The sequence below is a fragment of the Oculina patagonica genome, unplaced genomic scaffold (assembly GCF_052425735.1).
Source record: "Oculina patagonica isolate OP01 unplaced genomic scaffold, crgOcupat unplaced23, whole genome shotgun sequence".
NCBI classification, from domain to species: domain Eukaryota; kingdom Metazoa; phylum Cnidaria; class Anthozoa; order Scleractinia; family Oculinidae; genus Oculina; species Oculina patagonica.
This window is the reverse complement of record NW_027558070.1, coordinates 25,141-50,608: the sequence shown is the minus strand read 5'-3', so window position 1 is coordinate 50,608 and position 25,468 is coordinate 25,141. Positions and strand designations below refer to the sequence as shown.

Below are 25,468 nucleotides of genomic sequence, written 5' to 3'. Positions count from 1 at the left end.
TTTATCGCAACAAGCTTCTTTTACTTTTTAGCGCCGTTTTATTTTATTTGGTTTTCATGCTGTCATATGTCGTCATCAAAATTCTAAAACCCAGAAGTTTTTATCCTTCAATGGCTATTAGACTCCCTTAATATATATCTTGCTGACGGTGTTTAGCTCGATAGCATTCGCCGTCTTTAAGATAGTGAATTTCGAATTCAGTTTCAGAGTTTCACGCCGCCAGAAGGCTGTCACGTTTTCTAAAAGAAAATGCCTTATCCTGCGATTTTTAACAATCTGATCAGTTGAGGTTTTGCGAGAAGTGTTTATGTGAATGTTTACTTATTCATGGGGGTGATTTGACCACCCTTTGTAGCAGAATTTAATGCCAAATGAAACATTTTGACGCATAACTCGAGAACGGAATAACGTACAAACCTGAACCTTGGACAAGTAGTTTATATAGTAGTTTTCTAAAACCTATAATATTCCTGATTTTTTTCCTCAAAAGTATTGGATTATTTTTACGCGGCGTGACAGTGCCGTTACAGTGAAAACCACTTATAAGCGTTTCTAGTCCAATAAGCGCCCATATTCTAATAGGCATCCCAATTCTGATAAACGCCCCTGTTCCAATAAATGCTACTATTTCAATGAAAACTACTATTCCAATAAGCTCCATTTTTATATGACTGAATCCTCGCGCTGGCAAGATGAAGCGAATCCTTTGTTCTGATTGCAATTGGCTACGCTAGCATCCAAGATGGGCGTATCTTGCCCGCTTGAGATTTCCCGCGTCGGTCCCGCGAGAAGAATGTCTCTTTTTGGCCATGTAATAAATCCTTTATTGATCAGGCATTTTTTGTCAAGATGGCTACATGGATATCGGCGTCGTCTCTTTTTGCGTTTTTATTGACCCCGACTTCGTCTCGGTCCATAAAAGAAAAATGCAAAACGGAACTTGGGCAATATCCAGTCAGCTTGACCTCACGCTTGGTCAATAACACTTCCGATGAACACACCTATTCCAGTTATCGCTTCCTTAGTATATTCCAAAAAGGTGCCCGCCCTTTTTTCCTCCGATGAGGGCGTTCCTATTCCAGTTCCAATAAGCCCCCCCCCCCTTATCCAGTGCCTGTTTACAGCGCACCTGTTCCAATTAGTACTTATACTGTAATAAGCGACTCTATTCCAATAAGGTGAGATGAGCCCCCTCCCTCCCTTGTTCTAATGAAAGGGGAAAGTCAGAGTGAAAGCTGGCCCTTACTGTTTCCATTAGGGTAGGGAGCAAAAACTATTTGTCCCTTTATTTGCTAGCTGAGCCACCATTTGAACGTTATTTTCTAAAATGAACTGAATTACAAATATTTAAGAGTAATAATTAGTACATGTTCATCAATGAAATGATCTATCGTTTTTATACAACTTCAGAAAAATTGTACAAGGAAGTGGAATTAACAACTTCGTACATGCTTCGCCAAATATTGTCAACTTTTAACCTCGTGCTTTTCTCAGAAAATTCAACGCTAAAAAACGATCGTGAATATTAACTGCATTCAAACGTTCGAGCTCAAATTTTTAATTCCATGTTATATTTTATGAGATTACAAAAACTATTAGCATTTCGTTTGCACCGTGGGAAATTTCCAAAGTTTTCACAGACGTGATATAATTGAATTAACATTGCGGTTTGCCAAGGATGTCAGTTTCACAGAGCATTGATCGAAATCTTAAACTTAATTCGTCCCTTCTGTTGCTTTGTGATCTATAATCGAAATGCGGAAGCAAAGCGAGGTTTAAATGGTGCTTAGATTATCTGAGAGAGTGCTGATAGCTGTTGGAAAAGCCTAAAGGTGAGTCAAGCATTTAACTTATTGAATAACAACAGAAACTAGCAAAGTGTTTACTGCAAGTGACACTTCCAAAATGCTAATGGCGCCATAGGCCGGTATGATCCTAGGCCTATAAAAAATACGGTTTTAATGTCCATCCTCATTTTTGTTTGTTTTGCGTAATTTTCTTCCGTTTGTTCGACGATTAAGCGCCTTTACTGGATATAAGGTAATGATCTTTATTCATTTCATCCGCAGAAGAGCGGCCATATTTCACTACTGACGTTCATAATGTATTTACTTTATTTCCATCCCCATTCAGTAAATCGAAGAAGTGATAATAACTCCTCTTTGAAATCATTCCAACGACGCAAACTGTCTTTATTCAGCTAGAAATCACTATTCTGACACTTTATCAATCATCGAAGATAATTCAAATGCTTCTCCTCATTATTGTTGGTGTTGGTGGTTTCACAATCGTCAAACCTTAGCAACTTGAAAAATTTTTTAATTGCGTGCTATTGAAGTTGCCAATTTTTTTATTTCTTATATCGAATAAGCCATAAATAAGCTACATTTAGGGAAAATGCTAAGTTCTCAATCGACATAACATGGGAGATATTGGTCTTTCGATAAACAGTAAATTCATAAGTCTTTAAAGCAACCTAGAGGTACACTACAACATTTTGCTCGTTAAAAACCAAAACGTTTCATTTCGACAAAATTTTCGGTACAGGACAAGAGTAAAAGAATGAATCTTTAAGATGGCACTAATAGTTTTTGTCGAAAGCTCATGGTACGCTTGTAGGTAAAGTGACAAGTAGTCCTTCGTTCCGCCATATTGGTTCGCCTTCGGGGCCGATCAAAACAGGCCATGTTCATAATTCCCAAAGTAATAATTTAGAGAACTTAAAAATATCCAATCCGTAGTTAAGACCCCAAACCAAGACTACATGCAAAATTTCAGCCAAATCGGTGAGGTACCGTGGCCGGACCAAGTTCGAATTTTCCAGAGTACTACACTTAAAACAGATAAGACTTATAAACATTGTATTTCATTGTACTACGGTACTTACTACAAAACAAATCGACTCCTCACCAAGATTTTCTTTTATACAAACTTCAATCTCTTATAAATCTATCACCTACGTAACTTTAAGTGCATAAGGCAAGCAATGAAATCACGTTCGAAGATGATTTTATCCAAAACTCAGGCCAAAACAGTGCAAAAACTTCTCCACACACGCACTCGCTGAAGTCGCCCTAGAATCCTTTGCGACCCCTTCATGGTACATGTATGTCATGTAAGAGTCAATAATGTTTACCTTTTAACTTTTTTCTCTGTTTGCATTGCAGGTTGCAGCGTAAATAGTTTCATTTCTCTTCAGAATTTATAAGTAAAAAAGGAAATGTTACACAGACGCCTATTGAATTACGTTTTTCTAATTTCTATACGCAATACAGTGTAATTTGATAATTGATTTAGCGCGTGCTGTGATAATTGATTTAGATGCGTGCCACCCTTATTCCCGCTAACAACAAACATATCATACACGTTGAAAAAAGGTTAGTGTTACCGTATAACCGACAACTTACCGACATCTTACCGACACCTTACCGACACATCACCGCCTGTCGGCCGGCTGTCGGCCGACAGTTGGCCGACATCATAGCCAAAACCTGTCGGCAGGTTGTCGGCCAACAGACGACCAACAACCGGCCGAACAAACGGCCAACAGACGGCCGACAGTCGGACGACAAACGGCCGACTATCGGCCGACAGACGACCGACAGACGACCGACAGTCTGACTTGTCAAAGCATATTTTGGGTCACCTTAGGTGCATTCTTACCCAAGATGTGCAGTATATATTGTGGACCTAAAAACCAATTGGTTTTCAGTTACGGAAAAAAAATAGATGAGTAATGACAATCAGAGTAACTTCTAGTACGAGACTCGTATGCATAATTGGGAAGTAACACAAGTTAGTATTTGACACAGTTCTAATGGAATTTAATGCAAGTGAAAGCAAAATAGTGAGGAAGACAAGCTGTCAATAGCCATAAGGCTAGTTACAATGTTCAAAGTTAGTAGACCTCAAGCCCTGAATGTGCTGCATTGAATAAAAGAAAGAAGACACTTACTCACTGATTTGTTCCCAAACATCCACATGAAAAGGAAAAGATAAAAATCAATAAATTATTACTGGTAATAATATATGTTATCTATTTAAATTAAGAAATTGTTTTATTCAGTTTAAGGAAACAGCATTATATTCAGATTCAGGAAAAAATAAAGCAGTAGAAAATCACAAAACAATCAAAACAGTTTCTCTCAAAAGAAAGCAATGTGTTGCATTGAAGACAAGAAAAAAGACACTTTAATTACCTCCTGATTTGTTTCCAAAAATCCACATGAAAAGGAAAAGATGAAAATCAATTTTAAAAGTGTTATTACTTATTTATTTTGAGAAAATACAGATTCTACACCATAGATTTTGCTCTTGAAAACTTTTCCTAGGAGCACATAATGGGTTATTTACATCAGAAATGCCAAAAAATTGCAGGTCACAGGGATGTAGATTAAAGCTGGAAGCCGGGTAAATTAAATACCCCTCTGTTGCATGAATTTCACCACCTATGAAGGCTGGGAAATGGGGAAATTGGGTAGGTTTGGAAGACCTAAAGTTTCTTGCCTAGTACCCACCAGTTTCAATCTTAGCTACATCCGTGGGGTCACCAACTTCATTTCAGAGACAAAGCATATAATGTGGAATTGAAAATACCCAGACTTTGAAGAATCGGCCACTGAAACCTTGAAGCATGGGCTTCATGGTTTTTAGCGAAAAATATTGAAAACAAATTACTGGAGACAAACTATCTTTATCATAAATCTTTCCATTTGGTCTCATCCTAAATAAAAGTTAACCCTGAAAGAATTAAGGCATTTGCAAACGTCATACATGTACAGCAAACATAAGAGTGTAATTAAAAAAAATTCAAATTATCAACCACAGATTTTACATTTTTTTTCATTTTTTTCTCAAAATGCAGAGAATGACAGAGAAAGTGATGAATCAAAATCTGAAAACATGGGTCATCGAGTGTCGAAGATTATTAAATCTATGCAACATTATAGCAGTGACTGCTAACACAATAATATTATTGTTCATTTCCTTATTAAGTGTGCATTTTTGTGATGCAGAACTTGGCAGCACTTTGTAGCGTGAAATGCATGTGCAGCAAGGAAGCACACAAACAATTAACGCAAAGGTCCATAAGTCTGGTTTCCTTCAGGTGCATATGTGACCTTAATGCTATGACCAGTTCAACACTGGGCACTGTTTAATGTTTCAGGGTAATGACCTTCTTTTCTTAAAATATGAAAATTTTAAAAGGCATAAATAATTTGCATTTCCTGTGGCATTGCCAAGCATTGTCAGTAAACACTAGCCTTTAACAGCAGTGTTGGTACAGGCCACGGGAATTGCAGGATTTACCTGCATGCAAAATGCATACAATATGGCGGCCTCACTTGCAGTTTACCCACAAGAAATGTGTGGATAAACTTAGCATGAGCTTTTATGGGAGAGGTACGGCTCCAAAATGCAAAGTTAATGTAAATAATCACACACACACACACACAATAAAACAGTATTACAAAACCTTATGTAATGAATACACACATAAGAAATATGTTTACATACCCAGACAAGGAACAGGCAATAAGACAACCAATAGGAAAACTACAAAGAGCTGATGCATCTCAACATGTATTTCCTATTAAGAATCACCAGAAAAAAAATCTTACAAACAAAACAAAACAAAAAATTGAGAAAATGTTGAAATTGTGTATTCTTATAATTGCTGGCTACTAACTATTCCAAAAATCACTGGTAAGAAAAGTTTGCAAGCATGCATTGTTGTCCTTCAAGAACACATTCATGATTTGCAAAAAGTATTTTTCTTCATTTAGTGGAGCTTTAACCTTCTGCAACCAAAAGGTCCACAATTTAATGAAAGGGACCAAAACATTAAATTTTACACACAAGTATTCTTCTTCTTCTTATTATTATTATTATTGTTATTATTAATAAGGTTATTAATAAAGTTATTGTTTTATTATTATTATTATTGACATAACAAAGGGAGAATGGTTCTAGCAACTTGATCAGATTTTTTATAATAATTATAAAACCTCTGATCAAGTTGCTAGAACCATTGTACGGAAGCCTGTAAGGGACATTCAAGATGCAACTTAATTCAAGAAGAAAAAAATTCTAGAGGTTAATGTGAGTTAAAAAATGCGAGATGCAAGATAAAAAAATGCGAGATGCGAGATAAAAATGTGAGATGTGAGATAAAAAATGCAAGATGCGAGATAAAAATGTGAGATGCGAGGTAAAAAATGCGAGATGCGAGATAAAAAATGCGAGATGCAAGATAAAACTGCGAGATGCGAGATAATAAATGCGAGATGTGAGATAAAAATGCGTGATGCGAGTTAAAAAATGCGAGATAAAAATGCGAGATGCGAGATAAAAATGCGACATAACAGGGGCACGTGGTTTCTCTAGACACATCAGGCATGATGGATATTTGTTAATCATCCACTCCTCTCAGTGCTTTTTTAATTAGCACTTGTTGGGGGATTTTTCCAGCCGACTGCTTATGGTCATGTTTACAAGTAATGAAAGAATGAGTAATGATGTCCCCTATGTGAGTGTGAAATTGAGATAGACTACTACTCCGGGGACTAAGTCCCCTACTCCTTACGAAGAGTGTGTGAGGGCCACTAAATCTTCGAAGAAGTGGGCTCAAAAATTGTGACCCTCCCCAAATTGGAGTCTAATAAAATTGTGACCCTCCCCTTTGAATGTACACATTCTTGATGTTGTAAAAACCATTGGTTTGCAGTTCATTTTATTTTGCTGCGTTCTTTTGTCTGTTTTCTACGTTTTTGCTATTGTTGATCCCAACCCCAAATCTTTCTAATTAAAATTGGCGTCGAGGGTGAGCTTTGGAATGAGCGAAGCTGCGTGCCCTCTAGGGTGGCTTTGTATTCTCCCCCCCAAAAATGTTGCGGAATATCAATTCCTCCTAGATCTGTTTTCCGCGATTCTGAGCAACAATATTGTCCTTCCAGAACGCCATTTAGATCACTGTTGTTTCTAGCAATTAAAGTAGGTTACAAAATGAAACTAAAAAGTAGCGATATACTTTGTTTCGGGACGTTCATTGATCAGGTGTACTTTAACTTCCTGGCTTCAAATTAAAAATTAAAAATTATTTCATGCTGAGAATAATTCCTCAGTTCAATGTAGATTGCATCTGATTGCATAAGACTCAAGCTTAATGCGTGAGGTCCAAGCAGCCTTGACTCAAACAGCTGTTTCACAGTACACAAACAAGTTTAGGGGGTCCGGGGGCATGCTCCTCCGGGAAAACGTTTTTATTTTATGTCTTCTAAAATCACAAGAAATTTTCTCAAAGCCGTCAAAAATAATGAAAAGTTATCAAATTATCCCAGTGAAAAACATCTGTTATCAAAGGTCCAAACTAAGTATTAAGCATTCAATACCTATTGCAATTTACTAGTAAAATAGGCACTATTGAAAAAATGTTTGTTATAAAAATCATTTGAGGCACTTTGTAGAGTTTTTCGCTTAAAAAAAGTCAGAGCCCTTCCCTAAATACAGTTTATACAGTAATGGCCCTCGCCAAATTGGCGCATAAAAAGTAGTGACCCTACGCCCAAATATAGTGGCCCTCCTCCCTAACCGGTCGGCGGGAAAAGCGCTCTGGGATGAGGCCTCGCATCTCACATTTTTTATCTCGCATCTCGCATTTTTAACTCACATCTCGCATTTTTTATCTCGCATCTCGCATTTTTTATCTCGCATTTTTATCTCGCATCTCGCATTTTTAACTCGCATCTCGCATTTTTTATCTCGCATCTCGCATTTTTATCTCGCATCTCGCATTTTTATCTTGCATTAACCTCTAGAATTTTTATTTTTCTCTAATTAAGTCGCATCTCGAATGTCCCTTACAGGCTTCCGTACCATTGTTTCTCTGAGGAAACGTAGAAATATACACAGTGGCCTAATAGTTTGTGAACTGGACTTTCACTGTGTTGTGTTCCCATGCAAGACACTAATTCTCACAGTGCCTTTCTCCACCAAGAAATATAAATGCATGGATACACTCAAGTGATCTGTTGGGGAAACCTGGCAAAATGCTGGGGAGTAACCTGTGATGGACTAGCATCCCATCTTGGGGGAGTAGCAATAGTTGTAGTTACTTCACACTATGGAAACAGCATAAGCTCCAGCAGTGTGGGTCAGTTGGCCCGGGTGCAACCTTAACTTAGTGTAACTAGCTTACATGTGATGGACTAGCATCCCATCTTGAGGGAGTAGCAATAGTTGTAGTTACTACACAATATGGAAACAGCATAAGCTTCAGCAGTGTGGGTCAGTTGGCCTGGGTGCAACCTTAACTTAGTGTAACTAGCTCACATGTGATGGACTAGCATACCATCTTGGGGGAGTAGCAATAGTTTTAGTTACTACACAATATGGAAACCAGCATAAGGTCGCCAGCAGTGTGGGTCAGTTGGCCCGGGTGCCACCTTAACTTAGTGTAACTAGCTTACATGTGATGGACTAGCATCCCATCTTGGGGGAGTAGCATTAGTTTTAGTTACTACACAATATGGAAACCAGCATAAGGTCGCCAGCAGTGTGGGTCAGTTGGCCCGGGTGCAACCTTAACTTAGTGTAACTAGCTTACATGTGATGGACTAGCATACCATCTTGGGGGAGTAGCAATAGTTTTAGTTACTACACAATATGGAAACCAGCATAAGGTCGCCAGCAGTTTGGGTCAGTTGGCCCGGGTGCCACCTTAACTTAATGTAAGTAGCTCACATGTGATGGACTAGCATCCCATCTTGGGGGAGTAGCAATAGTTGTAGTTACTACACAATATAGAAACAGCATAAGGTCGCCAGCAGTGTGGGTCAGTTGGCCCGGGTGCAACCTTAACTTAGTGTAACTAGCTTACATGTGATGGACTAGCATACCATCTTGGGGGAGTAGCAATAGTTGTAGTTACTACACAATATGGAAACAGCATAAGGTCGCCAGCAGTTTGGGTCAGTTGGCCTGGGTGCAACCTTAACTTAGTGTAACTAGCTTACATGTGATGGACTAGCATCCCATCTTGAGGGAGTAGCAATAGTTGTAGTTACTACACAATATGGAAACAGCATAAGGTCGCCAGAAGTGTGGGTCAGTTGGCCCGGGTGCAACCTTAACTTAGTGTAACTAGCTTACATGTAATGGACTAGCATCCCATCTTGGGGGAGTAGCAATAGTTGTAGTTACTACACAATATGGAAACAGCATAAGGTCGCCAGAAGTGTGGGTCAGTTGGCCCGGGTGCAACCTTAACTTAGTGTAACTAGCTTACATGTAATGGACTAGCATCCCATCTTGGGGGAGTAGCAATAGTTGTAGTTACTACACACTATGGAAACAGCATAAGGTCGCCAGAAGTGTGGGTCAGTTGGCCCGGGTGCAACCTTAACTTAGTGTAACTAGCTTACATGTGATGGACTAGCATCCCATCTTGGGGGAGTAGCAATAGTTGTAGTTACTACACAATATGGAAACAGCATAAGCTACAGCAGTGTGGGTCAGTTGGCCCGGGTGCAACCTGAACTTAGTGTAACTAGCTTACATGTGATGGACTAGCATCCCATCTTGGGGGAGTAGCAATCGTGGTATAAGTTACTACACACTATGGAAACCAGCATAAGGTCGCCAGCAGTTTGGGTCAGTTGGCCAGGGTGCAACCTTAACTTAGTGTAACTAGCTTTTTCCCTGCAGAAACAACAAGAAGAAATGTACATACCTTTCTCACTGAAAGAAGAAATGAGCTCTCCGACACGTAGTGCCACCTGCAAAAAAAAGCAGTTTATGCATATAAAATTATATTATAATATTTTTATATATTGTTATATCCGCAATGCTACAGTTCTATAATACATGTCAGCTTATCTATGTTCATCATCACTTGAACAGTTACTTTAAGTATTATTATTTTAAGTTTGTTGAAATAAACATTATTTCTCAACAAACTTACAAGGACAACACTTACTACATTATTACTCCAGCCCATGCCCTGCCAGCCTGGGCAGGAGTTATATAATGGGATTGATTTTCGGTGACAAGTTGTATTTGTCGACACAAATCTGCAAAATTGCGCAATCGAGTGACATAATCCCATTGTGCTTTGCGTACCTTATTGTTACTTATTTTCGCGGGAACTTAATTTCGCGAAAATGGAACTGGCATATTTCGCGGGACTTAAATTTCGCGATGTGGCCAAAAAAATATGTTTAGAGGAACTAAATTTCGCGAAGATTGTCAAAATACTGGTCTGCATTAACAAACAGTAAGTCTCAAAATTGGCACAACTGATTTAAATTTTCCACTAGCAATGCTTTCCAAAAACACTGAACAAAACCATATAACAAAACAAAACTTAACACAGTTTGACATGTTCTTGTGTAACAAAGTAGAGCTAGTTTGATGACTGTACCAAGATAATTATGTAGTAAACTGACGGCAACGTCGATTAATCATAATGCATTTTATAATAGGGTATTAAAGTTCGCGTAATTATTTTTTGCGAGAACCTTTTTTCGCGGGTCTTTAATTTCGCGATTTTTTGAAAATCGCGAAAATCGCGAAAATTAAGTCCCGCGAAAATAAGTAACAATAAGGTACCATCTGCTTGACCTCGAAAGGGAAAAGTTGCCATTGATGATCGATTTAAAGCAAGAGTCTGTTATGCCACGGAACGGATTTCAAACTTCCAAGGTCTTGTTTGTTATTCTAAACACATAAAATTTCCTCTCTGAGGCAGGTACAGACTGCTGAAACCTTGCTGGTGTGAAGAGATTTATCTTTGTGTTTTGAATCCAAATCATGGACTTGATCAAGGATTTTCTGCAGCTCTCGAGACTTCAGAAAGCAAAGCTGTAATGTATATAGTATTGTTTTGAATTTTTGATGGAATTTTTAGAAGGATCAGTAAAAGTAGTCAAGTAAACAATTGACTGCAAAAGCCGTCTGCAAAAAGAAATCACAATTTTTGCTTGTATGTGTATAAATTTAAATTAAGCGTGCGAGCATTGTTTCACGAGTTTTGAAATTGTCAACATTTTGACGCTTTTGAATACATTTCTTTGCTTCATCTTCTATGAAAATTATTCAAAACAACCTTTCTTTCAAGTTTCTTTCAAACCGTCCTTTCAAGTTCTTTCATTTGGCCATCTTTAGTTCAGAATTTTAGGTTTTGAAGAGACATCGACAAGACTTAAGTTTTGTGTTTTATAAAAGATTTAGAACATTACTCCAGTACTCCAGAAAAATACAAACAAGTACTTTCATTAACAGTAAAATAAATGAAGAGCGTAGAAAGCATTACGAATTCAGTTTATGGAAGGAATCATGTAGTTTTCAGTTTTGTAAACGACATTCTAGTCTCCTTCACACCTGCTATTTGGTCGTCATGCAACACTTCCGTGATTTGTAAATAATACTTTTCCCTCGAAAAAACGCGTTTCTGCACCAAGAAACACCACATTGAGATACGGTAGTTTCATATTTTGTCCAGGTCTTCATTAGCGAGTTCCTACTATTCCTCTAGGTTTACTGGGCATGTGGTTTATTTGTTTGCATTAAAGTTTTGACATTGTGAATCAAATCACGTGTTCATTCCTAGTTGTATCTAGGCAGCTTTTCTTTATTTTTTATTGTATTTTATGTTTTATTTTAGCCCCTTATACCCGGCAGTACTAGTTACGGGAAGCAGGAGTTCCGATATGTACCTAATCCCCTCCCTAATCCTCCACCCCTCTGTCACTTCCAGGGCCAGAGTGAACGCTCTCCTTGCATCTTGTTTTATGTATTTACAGCTGTGTTTCATCAGTGACAGATTACATTATTTTTTTAAACTTAAAATATTCAACATTTCTTGTGGGAAAAAAAGAAATTAACACATGCAATAGTTATAGGCCAGAAATGTTGCCTTTAAGTCAAGAGGTGATATTATATGTCACTAGGTAAGCTAAAGAAATGACAGGAAAATGGCCTTAGCTTGTGAAACACTTTTGCCATTCAAATACAAAATAAACAACTACAAAATACTACTACTGTAGTAACTTAAGAAATGTTAACATACAAAGATAATAAAATATAAGAAGTTTCGAAACATAGTCTAAGGGCGCTTTCCATTCGACCAAAAATTCTGGTTTGAGTTTCCGGAAAATTCCAGTGGCAAATGGAACAGCATTTTCCAACTTTTCCGGTTGACTGCACGGAAGGCAAAACAAAATTTGCATATGGTCAGGTAGTGCGTGTAATATGGAAATTTCTACGGTGCATTAAAATAATGCACTGTTGCCGGTTTCCTGCACATATAACTCGATATTTTTGCAAATAAAAAGCATTCCGAGCACTGAAAATAAACGCCATGAATGACATCGTGGCTACAAATACAGGGACCTTTCAAAAGGCACACTACTAGCGACGAAAACGTCGCCAACCCAAAAAGTTTAATGAGCAAAACAATGGCGTAGCCTGCACGCGCATTATAAATATTTGTACATTTCTTTGCTGCCGGCTGCAAAACAACAACAAAAAACAACCGAGTTTACCAAAATTTTTTATTTGGAGTTTCAATAATGCTTCCTTAACACATGTAGCTGCTTTCAGCTGCACAAATTGCTAAATTTCCTGCCAAGGAACTCAGGCTGAGTGTAAAATGGTAGCTTTTTCCAAAATTTCCGGAAAAGAGGACAACCTCGCAAGGTAGACCCAAATTTTCGAAAACAATTTCCGGGAACTCTCAGTTCCATTTGATTTTGCTTCTGGAATTACTGGGGTTTTCGCTTGAATGGTTCGCATTTCGGAAAGTCAACACTTTCCGGATTTTTTCGAAACTTTCCGAGCAAATTTCTGTACCATTCGTCCTTGTTCCGAAATTTCCGGAATTTTTGGTCGAATGGAAAGCGCCCTAAGTCACATTAAAATAATATTACCTGTTATTGATGAATGTTTTTGTGGCTGTCCATTGATTCAGTCTCAAAACGTATTGGTGTGTAACTGTTGCAAGCAAACCTTCCTGTAAAGACAAAATTTTAATTTACATAACATTAGGCACACCTTACTTGCTAAATGTTTTATGTACTTAATGTACTTTATGTACTTTAGTGTTTCATGTATTTAAATATCAATGTTAACAGCCAATAGCTGGTGTTTTTACCAAATATAATGTAAAAGATAATGTGCAGACTGTTCTTTTTTTGTGATCAATAACTACTGACAACTTCCCCCCTCAAAATTATCAAGAGGGAGAACAGTCCAATTTGAACCATATGAAACCATATGGTGTTATGTTAATCCTTTAATCTCTAGTATCCACTTACAAATTCCCCTGAGTGACCTCCTACATTTTCTTACAGTATTAGTTAAGAGAATTTGTTAAACAATCAAAGCAATTTTCTTTTGGTGATCAATTTATTAATTCTCAAAGCTATTTCTCTCTATTAAGTATCAATCGATTTTTTTAAAACTATTTTCTTGATGTACACACTTACAGACAAGAAAACATTATATTTGTCCCTTGGGTTAATATTTCATTAGAAATATTACATTTTGCTGTTTAACATACAAGCAAAACACTAAGCAAGTGAAAAAGAAGAAGTACCAACTGATATTGTGAGGAGAATTTTGATGTTGGTCATCCATTTAAAATTTCAGTTGCTCACCCATTTAAATTTTCAGCCATGAAATATTATTTCAATAAGAATTTAAAGTCATTTTGGACCAAATTTTAATTCTGACTTGAAACTCATTTTGAAACAGCATCAACCTTATCATAAAATTGAAGGAAACCTCAGAATAATTAAGTAATGTTGGAAAATGCAAGAATAGTATAGCGTATCTAGACAAGTGTAATAATTTTCAATCTTTTGATGCCTACTTGCAGTCATTTTCATACTATTTTAAATGAACACTGAACTACATACATGTAGGTGCTTTATCTTGTACACTCTAGCTTTTCATAAAGATGGCACTTGTTAAGAGGGCCATCATCTTTGCCTATTTCATTTTCACTTTCATATTTAAAATGTTGTTGTTGCAAAAGCATCAACCCCAGGACTTTACAGAGATGTGGTTGTTTCAAGTTTCTTTAAATATTTATTGAACATTTAACTTGATGTCTGCTGTCTTGTGTTAATACTCACACTGAACTATAACAAAATTCTTGATTCTGATTGGTTCTTAGCACAGCCTATTTTTCATTAAATTGGGGTGTGAGTAGCTAAGGTGTCAAATAACAGTGTGCATCAATAACAAGCTGTCTGATTATAGGAAAATTTGCATACTACATGTATGTGCTTTATCTGGTTTCTTCTTGTAATGGAATACTCCTTCTTCATATTCCTAAAACCCTCAGCGACTTTTCTTATAAACATGATAAACTTTATTGTTTACAGGCTCCACTTTGTTGAGTAAGTATATTCGGCAAATATTGTTATAGCTATGACTAATAATTATTGGTAACAGGACTTTGTGTCATACCCATCAAGCACAGTATTAGGTCAATACAGAAAAAGGCTAAGGGCCAATACCGTAAAATCCCCCCGCTAATAACCCCCTCCCCCCGGCTATATGCAAATCTACCTGTACACAAAAAATGCATCCGATTATAAGCCCCCTACCCCCAGATAAAACCCCCTCTCCCCAAACATTGAAATGAACTTGTTTTATTATGACATTTTATAGCTTAATGAGAAACCAGTTATGACGTATTTTGACCAATGCTGGTGTAACTCATTTCAAGATGTTTTATGGATTCTGCTTATAAGCCCTCCCACCCCCATGTACATGTATAAGCAAAGGTCTTCTAAGTGGGATTTTACAGTATTCTCCCAATATAGTCACAAGAAAGCTTAGTCAATGCGAGATTTTTTTACACAACTTTAAAATTAACTTTGATTTTAGTTATTGACCCGCTCAGCCGGTGTTCCTAAAAAACTATTTTGAAACAAAAACTTCGCCTAGATTCCCCCTATTTCTCTCAGGCCACGTTGACGTTGTCTGAGCCTCACGGGGGGTATAATCATTTGCATTCTAATTTTAAACCTTGTGCCCTTTGCTATTGTTTTATTACAGACCAAAATGTGCTCAGTCTTGTTACCATCACTCATTTGTTTGAAAATGATCTTCTCATCTTACCATGTTATTGGTTTGTTTTGTTTATGATAGTTGCTTGATTGTATTTTTTTTTAAGGTGATTCCCTAGAATTGCATTGCGCATCCTTACTGCGCAGAATTTTATGCGTAATTAGTGAGCACGCATAAACAAAATGGCGGCCTTTTTCTATACAGCTTGGCTCGCGAGAGAGAGAAAACATTGTTTTCTCGTAAACGAGTTCAGTGACCAATCATTTTTTTCTCTTAGTTCGATAGTAGTGATTCTTTCCATAAAATGAATACAGATCAATTTCCATGGCAGAATAATACATTATCACCGAAAACGTGTACAAAGGAAATATAAAAAAATAGAAATATCTACCTTACATTACATTACATTACTTACATTACATTACTCTACGTTTTGGAGTGTTTCTGAGATTTTTTCGCATATACAAATCAGGGCTCAAAATAATTTTTGGATACTGGCCGGTCATGTTGACCGGCCAAATCAATTTTTGCTTGGTCATGTCTCGTTTTTGACCGGTCAAAATATTGAGTATTTACTTTGAAGCAATAGCCTATTCTGCCAAAAATTTCGCCTCATAAGCTAAAACACTCGTTAAAGAGTATAAAGCTTAAGGGCCGATTATTTAAACGAAGCCTAAGTTAGACGTGGGTTAAGGCTAAATCGAGGTTTAGACGACGACTCCATAAACTATGGCTAACCGGAGTCTAAATTTCATTATTTGAACGCCGATGAGCCGAAGTTCACGAAGACCACGTTTAGACGACGTCTAACAAGTAAAACTATTGTTTTGACATCATGCATGCGTGCTACTCCCAAAGGAACACTATTGTCTTGCTGTTGTTTTCTTTTTATAAAAGGGCTGCATACATAATGTATATAGCTGTGTGGAAATATTTTCAAGAAATTGTACTTGTGTTTTTAAAAGGAAATGAAACAAATGGAATCAAAAATCTCTTTAAACCAGCTCGGAGGTTCATGAAGCACATACAAAATACAAATCGAGAAACAAGTTGACTGCAACGGGCTAGAATCAGTGAAAATAAACTGTTAAACGACGTTTAAACCTACTCAGGAGCAGGTCTAACTTGCCATAGTTTGTTAGTCAACGGTTAAACTTCATCTAGACGCGGGTTATGATAAACGTTGTTTAAATAATTGGATTCGCAGGCTAAATCCCGATTTAGACGATGACTTTCTTAGCCGCTGTCTAAACTTCGTTTAAATAACCGGCCCTAAATGTTTTGATTGCTAAAAGTGTCATTTTATTATGTTCACTTTTTGAATTTCCATTTCTTCTGCGTTCTGCTCTACATAAAACAAAATGCTCAGTAGCCATAATGTTATGTTACTCTGCATAGTTTTACATTAGTTAACGACTTACGGGTGGAGGCGATCTTGTTCAGTTGCGAAATAGGTACAATTTAAAGAAACCTTGCTGACTTAACATTCAAAGCGTTTAATGATTTTATTATTTTCTCGTGATCTTGCTGATGAAAAACACGCTACGAACTCGTACTTTCTAAAGGTGCATATAGTTTTTTAAATCCATTAACAAGTGCTATTTTTCTCGGCCCACCTGACAATTGAAACTGTAATTGCGTACGCGTGTTAATAGCAGACGTTGATTGTTCATTGTTGTCTGTTTTAATAGCGTATTTACAGACGTGGATGTTTCCTGTTTTATTTACGCAGACTGCTAACAAATCCGCAGAGCGTGACCGTCTCACCTGTATTCTACAAATTTGTGACTGCAAGCTGCTATGATATTTTATGATTTTACTGTAAAATTTCAAGAAATACTGCGAATAATGTTTTTTTTGTGTTTTTGTTTTATTTGAAAGCCGTTTTCGTGACCGGTCAAAATGACCGGCAAACCAAAATTTTGTCCGGACAAATTGTCATTTTGGCCGGACATTGTCCGTTGACCGGCCGTTATTTTGAGCCCTGCAAATCTTCTCGCGGCTCTATATTCTGCTGCCTCGTCAGGCCTTCTGGTCTTCCAGAAGGCCTGACTCGTTGGCAATTAAGCGTGCGAGCATTGTTTCACGAGTTTTGAAATTGTCAACATTTTGACGCTTTTGAATACATTTCTTTGCTTCACCTTCTACGAAAATTATTCAAAACAACGTTTCTTTCAAGTTTCTTTCAAACCGTCCGCTATAAGAAATCACAACTTTTGCTTTTGCAATGGCTTGAATAAATTTAATTAAGCGTGCGAGTGTTGTTTCACGAGTTTTGGAATTGTCAGCATTTTGACACTTTTGAATACATTTCTTTGCTTCATCTTCTATGGAAATCTGAAATAACGTTCCTTTCAAGTTCTTTCATTTGGCCATCTTTAGTTCGGTATTTTAGGTTTTGAAGGGTCATCGATCTTTGTATAGAAACAGATGCGCTGTTGTCTGATCATCTTTTAATGGCGACCAGACTTAAGTTTTGTGTTTTATAACAGATTTAGAAAATTACTCCAGTACTCCAGAAAAATACAAACATGTACTTTCATTAACAGTAAAATACATGAAGAGCGTAAAAAGCATTACGAATTCAGTTTATGGAAGGAATCATGTAGTTTTCAGTTTTGTAAACGACATTCTAGTCTCCTTCGCACCTGCTATTTGGTCGTCAAGCAACACTTTCATGATTCGTAAATAATACTTTTCCCTCGAAAAAACACGTTTCTGCACCAAGAAACACCACATTGAGATACGGTACATACATACATACATACATACATTTTATTCCACGTCCCCACGGGGCTTTTCAGTGAAATATTTACATAAGATAAAATAAAATAAATGAAAAGAATTAAAATAAGTGAGTAAACGAATAAATAAATAAATAGGTAAATAATAAATATTCAAAATTAATTACAAAAGTTAAATTCCTAAAGTTAAACTAAATTAAGCTAATTACAGTTCATTAAAAGTGACTTCCTCAAATTGTTCCTGAATTGCCCTAATGATTGGCATAACTTTAGATTTTGCGGCAGGGCGTTCCAGATTGATACTATTCTATAGTAAAAGGTTCTTTGTCCAGCTGCAGTTCTAAAAAGAGGGATGTTTAATAACTGCGCGTTTCTGGTTTTGTAGTTCGATATGGATGATCGTTTAGTAAACAGATCAGACAAGTACTCTGGGGCAAGGCAGTTCATACATTTAAATGCCATAATTGAATCACGATAATATAAGTGTTGTTTTACTGGGAGCCAGTTGAGTTGCCTGAGAATGGGAGTCACATGGTCGTATTTTTGGGCGCCACTAACAATCCTACAGGCAAAGTTCTGGACAGCTTGGAGTTTGGCAATATTGAATTGTGATGTATTACTCCAAACCGAGGAGCAATAATAAAGTTTAGTAAAAACTAAAGCATTGATAATAAGAATTAAGGTGCGCTGATCAAAGCAGTGTTTGACGCGGTTTATCTGGCCTAGTCGTGACATACAAGAAGCGACGGTAGTCGTCACATGGTCGTTGAAGGTTAAGCAAGTATCCAGGATAACACCAAGGTCTCTGGCGGCCTTCACTGGAGTAAGCTGTTTTCCAAGAAGCGAAAGCTGGATTTTATCGATCTTAGCGACCATCTGCTTGCTGCCACAGACTAGGAGCTTCGTCTTGTCAGGATTTAGCAGTAACTGATTATCAAAGCACCAGTTACATATTCTTGCAAGGTCTCGGTTTATTTCTGTTGCTACTTGTGATTGGTCTTGAGGCTGAAATGACAAAAGAAGCTTGGTGTCGTCCACGTAACACTGCACGGAACAATATTGTGGAACTGATGGCAGATCGTTCATGTAAATGCTAAAGAGGAGAGGTCCTAGTATACTCCCCTGGGGAACACCGTTGACCACTTGCAGGCGATCAGAAACAGCTGTTCCGATTGTAACAACCTGATAACGGGAGGTTAGGTAACTGCGAAACCACTGTATAGCTGAGGGCGAGGCGCCGACATCTTGCAATTTGACAAGAAGCATGTTGTGATTTATACTGTCAAAAGTTTTGCTCATGTCAAGCAAAACTACAGCCGTAAGTTGTTTTTTGTCGATCGCACTTAATATCATGTCGGTGGTCTGGATCACAGAGGTTTCGGTAGAGTGACTCTTTTTGTTTCCGCTTTGTTTGGTGGACAAACGGTTTTTTAAAGTTAGGTATTCCATAAACTGATCGTGAGACACTCTCTCACACGCTTTAGACGGTAGTTTCATATTTTGTCCAGGTCTTCATTAGCGAGTTCCTACTATTCCTCTAGGTTTACTGAGCATGTGGTTATTTGTTTGCATTAAAGTTTTGACATTGTGAATCAAATCACATGTTCATTTCTAGTTGTATCTAGACAGCTTTTCTTTATTTTTTATTATATTTTATGTTTTATTTTAGCCCCTTATACCTGGCAGTACAAGTTACGGGAAGCGGGAGTTCCGATATGTACCTAATCCCCTCCCTAATCCTCCACCCCTCTGTCACTTCCAGGGCCAGAGTGAACGCTCTCCTTGCATCTTGTTTAATGTATTTACAGCTGTGTTTCTTCAGTGATAGATTACATTATTTTTTTAAACTTAAAAGATTCAACATTTCTTGTGGGAAAAAAAGAAATTGACACATGCAATAGTTATAGGCCAGAAATGTTGCCTTTAAGTCAAGAGGTGATGTTATATGTAGGTATAGCTAAAGAAATGACAGGAAAATGGCCTTAGCTTGTGAAACACTTTTGCCATTCAAATACAAAATAAACAACTACAAAATAATACTACTGTAGTAACTTAAGAAATGTTGTATACAAAGACTATAAAAAAAAAATAGTCTTAGAAACATTAAAATAATATTACCTGTTATTGAACAGATGAATGTTTTTGTGGCTGTCAATTGATTCAGTCTCAAAATGTATTGGTGTGTTGCAAGCAAACCTTCCTGTTATCTAAAGACAAAATTTTAATTTACATAACATTAGGCACACCTTACTTGCTAAATGTTTTATGTACTTTATGTACTTAAATTAGTGTTTTATGTATTTTAATATCAATGTTAACAGCCAATAGCTGGTGTTTTTACCAAATATAATGTAAAAGATAATGTGCAGACTGTTCTTTTTTTGTGATCAATAACTTATGACAACTTCCCCCCTCAAAATTATCAAGAGGGAGAACAGTCCAATTTGAACCATATGAAACCATATGGTGTTATGTTAATCCTTTAATCTCTAGTATCCACTTACAAATTTCTCTGAGTGACCTCCTACATTTTCTTATAGTATTAGTTAAGAGAATTTGTTAAACAATCAAAGCAATTTTCTTTTGATGATCAATTTATTAATTCTCAAAGCTATTTCTCTCTATTAAGTATCAATCGATTTTTTTAAAACTATTTTGTTGATGTACCCACTTACATACAAGAAAACATTATATTTGTCCCTTGGGTCAATATTTCATTAGAAATATTACATTTTGCTGTTTAATATATTAGCAAAACACTAAGCAAGTGAAAGAGAAAAAGTACCAACTGACATTGTGAGGAGAATTTTGATGTTGGTCATCCATTTAAAATTTCAGTTGGTCACCATTTAAATTTTCAGCCATGAAATATTAATTTCAATAAGAATTTAAAGTCATTTTGGACCAAATTTTAATTCTGACTTGAAATTCATTTTGAAACAGTATCAAAGTTATCATAAAATTGAAGGAAACCTCAGAATAAATGTTGGAAAATGCAAGAATCAGGGCTCGAGACTAACTTTTTTGCTAACTAGCCTAGTGGCTAGTGACAACTTTGATTTCACTAGCCAAAACCAATATTCTACTAGCCAGAACTTTCAAGCATGGTTTTCTTTTTTTATTTCTCCCAAGCCAGCGGAGACAAAAGACAGTGACAAATCGGACAAAATAGGTCTTTCTTCCCAAATCCATGGAAAGTCTGTGTTTTTCATGGAGCCACTTTGCTGTCTTCATTGGGTCTTTTCCTCGCGTTTTTGCTCCTACCCACTGAACTCGACTCTTAAATGTGTACATGAAAGCTTTTTTGAAAGCGTTCACGTTCGCGACCTCTCACCCTTGTTGTTCATGCAATCTTACCCGATCACTGATTAACGTTACAACCTACACATAATGCTCGATTTCCCAGGCCAGCTAATAATTAGCAGAAGCAGTTTTCTTTCACTTGTTGCTATCGTCACCAGAAAGTCCTAAAAGAAGCTATCAATGATCGTTTGTTCGCTTTTTCGGAAACTTTAGCTTGTCCACATTCTTTGATATATGTCACTCAACAGTGTACTTGTTAGTTCTGTTCTCTCAGAGTCATTTCAATTTGCAGGGTTTTTTTTCACAAAACTGCCTGAAATTTCCACTAGCCATTTTGGCTAGTGAACGTCCAAAATCTACTAGCCAAAACTGCATTTCTACTAGCCTTTGGCTAGTTGGCTACCGTTAGTCTCGAGCCCTGAAGAATAGTATAGCGTATCTAGACCAGTGTAATAATTTTCAATGTTTTGATGCCTACTTGCAGTCGGTGCTGTATTGTGTACACACTAGCACTTGTCTAGAGGGCCATTACCTTTGCCTATTGCATTTTCACTTTCATTTTCAAAATGTTGTGAAGTTGCAAATGCATCAACCCCAGGACTTAACAGAGATGCTGTTGTTTCAAGTTTCTTTAAATATTTATTGCTTAACTTGATGTCTGCTGTCTTGTTTTAATACTCACAAACTATAATAAAATTCTTGATTCTGATTGGTTCTTAGCACAGCCTATTTTACATTAAATTGGGGTGTGAGTAGCTAAGGTGTCAAATAACAGTGTCAATCAATAACAAGCTGTCTGATTATAGGAAAATTTGCATACTATGTGCTTTATCTGATTTCTTCTTGTAATGGAATACTCCTTCTTCATATTCCTAAAACCCTCAGCGACTTTTCTCATAAGCATGATAAACTTTATTATTATTCATTCAAAATATTTTTCTGTTTCTGATTGGCTAGCACCGACAAAATTTGGAAGAAGGTCCAATTATACGACAATTGACGTCATTTTTAATGACGTCAATCATCCAATATCAAGAATTAACTGATCGCAACCTCGTTCCCAAGGATGATTAACCGATCGCAACCTCACTCCCAAGGATCGCTGACGTCACGCAACTGAATGGCTTTGCTGCCGAGCAGGTTGAAAGCACGAAAATGGCCGCTAGATTTGAGCATTACGAAGAGGTAAAATATTTACCGGTAAGTTATTAGAAGACAAGGAAAGTCAAAACATGGAAAAAGCAATGAAGGGGAGTCGATCGATTTTGAAAGCATATCTTCAAGAGGAAAAAATTCCTGATCCAGCCACAGCGGAGGACTTGGAGTGGTTTTACGAAAATTCTACATCGAAGTAAGCAAGAACGATGGAAACCTGTACTCGAAAACATCGCTTTGTGTCATCAGATTTAGCTTCAATAGACACTTCAAGCAAGTGCTAAATATCGACATTATAAATGACAAGAAATTTAATGAAGGTTACCGAGTTTTTGAAGTTTAAATCAAATTTAAAAGTGAACGTTGTTGTGTATTTGTGTACTTTGCCTACTGTCAAAACCCTATTTAATTCATTTTGTGCATTTGGAGCTCTGAAAATATTTTGAATGAATAACAAAACAATTATTGAACTCAGCTTTCGTATGATATGAAGAATTATGCAGATCTCGGAGGGTGTTATCCGCCGAGGCCGACAGCTGAGGCAGATAACACCCTCCGAGATCTGCATATCATACTCTGCCTCATCCAATAATTGCTAATTGTTAACAGGCTCCACTTTGTTGAGCAAATTTTGTTATTAATAGCTATGACTAATAATTGAAGGGCGCGGTGGAAAAAAGGCGGTCGTGATTTTTGACTAAAAACGAACTTCGCGGAAACAACTCCAAATTTCACATGTAGGTTTGTTTATGTCTGCAAAACAATGTCCTGTTTTAATTCCACTGGGTTTTGCTTTGTTTTCGAGCAATAAAGTATGCAAAAGACATGGTTTGTCCAGTCGGCGTCTGTTGGAGTTCCTTGTTGTGCTTAAACGAAGGAATTACTTAAGACACCGGCCGGGAAGACCATTAGTTATTTGTATACGTTATTTCTCGGAAAAGAAACAGAAGCCAGCGAAAATAAATACAGTAAAATGTTGAACACATGTAAACAAACCCGCACACGAAATTTGAAGTTGTTTTGGCAATGTTCATTTTTAGCCAAAATCACTAAAGCCCTTTTTCCACCAAGCCCTTCAATTATTGGTAACAGGACTTTATATCATACCCATTGAGCATAGTAAGGTCAATAAATAAAAAGGCTAAGGGCCAATATGGTATTATACCATAAAATCCCCCTGCTTATAACCCCCTCCCACCGGATATAGGCAAATCTACCTGAAGACAAAAAAATGCATCCGATTATAAGCCCCCTCCCCAAACATTGAAATGAACTTGTTTTATTATGACATTTTATAGCTTAATTAATAAGCAGTTTTCTGTTAAAACATATTTTGACCAATGCTGGTGTAACTCATTTCGAGATGTTTTATGGATTCTGCTTAATATAAGCCCTCCCACCCCCATGTATAAGCACAGAGCTTCTAAGCGGGATTTTACGGTATTCCTCCAATATGGTCACAAGTAAGCTTAGTCAATGCGAGATTTTTTTTACTTTTTACACAACTTTAAAATGAACTTTGATTTTAGTTGTTGACCCGCTCAGCTGTTTATAGCGAAGAACGCGAGTGACGTCATGACTCAGACAAACAAACCAGAATGGTGGACAATAATTATTTTCCTAAAATGCTTTCTAAAACAGCCGGTGTTCCTAAAAAACTATTTTAAAACAAAAACTCTGCCTAGATTCCTGGCTCTATTTCTCTCAGAACACGCTGATGTTGTCTGAGCCTCACAGGGGGTATACCTTAAATGATCAAACAAATGCCCGGGGCGTCTATTCAATTTTAAGGGTCCTAAGGGGGGAGGGGGGGCGTTTATTAGAGAGAGGCATTTATTGCAGTTTTACTGTTACCATGTCGACAAAACAAAAAAGATACATAGATTGCTCCCGGAATAAGATAGAAGACAGAGTGCGAATGGGAGACTAATCTAATCTGCGCTAATGCAAAGCCTAGAGATATTGTTCATAGTTCGATATCGACGTCTTCATCGTCATCGGGGTCAACCATGTTGACATCATTGGCCTGTTCGATGTCCGAGTCAAGCAAGAAACTAAATAAATTGCATGAGTTTACTTTATGGAGCATTTCCTTGGTTTTGAGGTGATTCTTAGGGGGGGGTGTCTGATATTAGACACGGGGCATCTATAAGAGAGTGGTGTCTAATACAAACTTAACACGTCAGGGGAGGCGTTTATAAGACACAAGACGTTTATTTGAGAGTGGGCGTTTATTAGATCATTTACGGTAATCATTTGCATTTTATTTTTAAACCTTGCGCCCTTTGCTATTGTATCATTACAAACCAAATTGGACAAGACTCAGTCCTGATACCATTATTGAATTGTTTGCAAATGATCTTTACCCCTTACCATGTTATGGGATTGTTTTGTTTACGATAGTTGCTTGTTTGTATGTTTTCTAAGTTCCCGCGGGAAGAGGTGGCATTAGCATTGGAATGAAAACATTGCCCTGGGGGCCAGAACAATTCCTCAACTTCCCCGTAATTTGCCGGGTTGTACCTAATTGGGGATCTGGGCGGAGATTTCACATTAACTGGTTCATATTTTTACGCTTAACTTACTTGTCAGCCCCAGCCCCGCTTGATCTTGGAGAGGATTTCTGTGTACTCAATTCCAACTCCTCTAGCTGTTCGCCGTTCTGAAGCCATTCGATCTTCAGTGAAAAAGATACAGACATTAACTTCAGGAACTCATAACATCGAAATAAAAAGAAAGAAAACCCATTTCATTCAATAACAAACAACAAGCAAGAATACCCGCAGCTACCACACTTACACCTTGCAAGATCGATCGAGGTGAGCTTTGATCTTTCTTGATGTATCGGAATTACTTTCCTTCTTCCATAACCTTGCTCACTTCCTCATCTGTAAAGTTCTCGTGTAATTCGAAACTGGCCAGCATTTTTATGTTTTAGCCGAGAAAAATTGGCGAACAAGAACAACAGTCAATCTGCCAAGGAATGAAACGCGCGCGCTTCGCTTGCGGTCGTCCGCCTGATGTGGAGTGGGACTGGGACGAGTTTTCTTTAAAGCTCTTCCGGTCGAACCGGAAGTCGAGGTTCTTTCTTTCTCAAATCTCCAGATTTACTTCCGGCGGATTAAGAAGGGGGGCAAAACCCGAAAAGCTAGACCTTCGGTTCTTTTTATAAGAATAAGAGTGTCTCC

General features: G+C 37.3%; 2 long non-coding RNA genes across 2 annotated transcripts; both read right to left on the bottom strand.

The window, feature by feature from the left end:
* Positions 1-4,912: 4,912 nt before the first annotated feature.
* On the bottom strand, positions 4,913-12,981 carry LOC144640278 (uncharacterized). Its single transcript, XR_013568324.1, has 3 exons — positions 12,927-12,981; positions 9,731-9,776; positions 4,913-5,590 (listed from the first exon to the last, which is right to left on the bottom strand). It is a non-coding gene; the product is annotated as an uncharacterized LOC144640278 (long non-coding RNA).
* A 6,965-nt stretch (positions 12,982-19,946) lies between these two features.
* LOC144640277 (uncharacterized) lies at positions 19,947-25,283 on the bottom strand. Its single transcript, XR_013568323.1, has 3 exons — positions 25,082-25,283; positions 24,866-24,957; positions 19,947-20,029 (listed from the first exon to the last, which is right to left on the bottom strand). It is a non-coding gene; the product is annotated as an uncharacterized LOC144640277 (long non-coding RNA).
* Positions 25,284-25,468: the final 185 nt, after the last annotated feature.